This window comes from Phytophthora parasitica (assembly GCF_000247585.1).
Source record: "Phytophthora parasitica INRA-310 unplaced genomic scaffold supercont2.3, whole genome shotgun sequence".
Lineage (NCBI taxonomy): Eukaryota > Oomycota > Peronosporomycetes > Peronosporales > Peronosporaceae > Phytophthora > Phytophthora nicotianae.
The window spans coordinates 2,786,939-2,788,679 of record NW_008648989.1 but is presented as its reverse complement, the minus strand read 5'-3'; positions in this window follow the sequence as shown (position 1 = coordinate 2,788,679).

The following is a 1,741-nucleotide window of genomic DNA, read 5'->3' as shown; positions in this document are numbered from 1 at the left end:
CCCCCGTTAAACGATCAATATCAAAGGTTTTACGTACTGGTAGTATGAACCTGTGGTGTGTACCGACATGCTTTCACGTGCTTGTCCATTCTAAGTCGATTTAAGCTTCTGAAACGGTCTCAGTAGAACCCTTGGAAATTCTGGTGTATGTCAGATAGATTTGGTATATTTGTTCGAAACTCGCGAAATTTCAGGAATGTGCACCACACCAACCGCATTAACATGATCCACTTGCTATAGTTGATCAAAAGTTGTTCCATGTGCTGTATTAGCTAAATGAGGTTAATCTGTATATTAAGATTGCGATCGGGGCTCTACGTTCTTCGTAACCGCATGTACCAGGACAAGTATGGATTTCAAAGAAAAAATTGTAAACAGTTCACTATTTCTCGATCAAAATGAGAACGATAATATCAAAGTGAAATGGCAAATTTAAGAGAAGGGAGAAATGCCTCGGCTTATCGTTTGGGGGTGAGATTATTGAAAGACATACCAATGAATCGGCAAGGCTACGCCTCTGAACATACGATTAAGTAGATGGTGATGTAGAAGCTCTCATTTTGATTTCTCATTCATCAGGGGAATTTTCGATCGATCAAGCAAGGAATAACACAATTATATGGACTTTAGATCCAGTGTCTTGGGGATGGATGCTCAGACCTAAAATTACTCGAATGGTTAATACAATATAGGAGTCTAAACTTACTTCCTGGTATCTATGATATGCATATACTCGCGCTCTTTCGTTAACCTGTTATCACTGTGTATTTCTTCTGAAACGTCGCCGTATGGATGATATTGCATTTAGAAATGCAAGAAAAGGTGACCCGTTCCAAATTGACTGTATCGTAGCCTTGGTAGACCCAGCTCAATAAACCTCGTTACCGTATAACCGGTAGACAATAAAAACACACAATTCGATTATATCATGATAATCCTTTTCTTTCCTTGATGTGATCGTATACAGGCAGCAACTGCAATTAGTCCAGTCTATAATGCCGGTGATAGTGCATGTACATCTACATATACTACTTCTGTGTTCAGTGTCTGTCTGATGTACAGTACAGTACCGGTTCTCATCATTCAATTGTTGCCTGTAGAGTTCCACCTATCCGGATGAAGTGGTAGATATGGCTTTGATTTTGTGGACGCTTGTTTGAAATCGAACATTCACACCTGTGACCCATTAAGTCCATTTTGGAAAGGGATAACAGTACTTGGGTTTGGGTCTTGAGGAGAAATTGAAAAGAGAGACTTGTAGGTTGTTGATCAGATCGTACGATGAAATCGAGTGGTTGTCTGCTGATTTTTTTTCATTAACTTTTTACATACCATACGATTTGTATGCATGTGAACACTTAATGATCGCGCCGTTTATCTGAATGATTTGTTCGTTTCGTAAACACCTGCCTGACTCTTCCCAACAAACCATTCAGATAAACGACGCGATCATTCAGTACGTAAACACCTGTCTGACTCTTCCCAAAGCTTCTGTGCCCAAAGCGTCTGAGCTGTCAATGTCAAGGTGATGATTTGGGGGGGGGGGGGGGGGCAATTGCCTGATCACAATTGTGACTAAGCACTACAGTATTTGGAAAAACGATACTGCTACTAACGTACTTATTTCGCTGTGCCCCGCCATAGAACTGTAGACGGATAATATGGTAGAAGGAGTTTACACATAATTATCCTTGATGGGAAGGCAGAAGATTCTATACATAAGGATAATGGCTTTATTTCT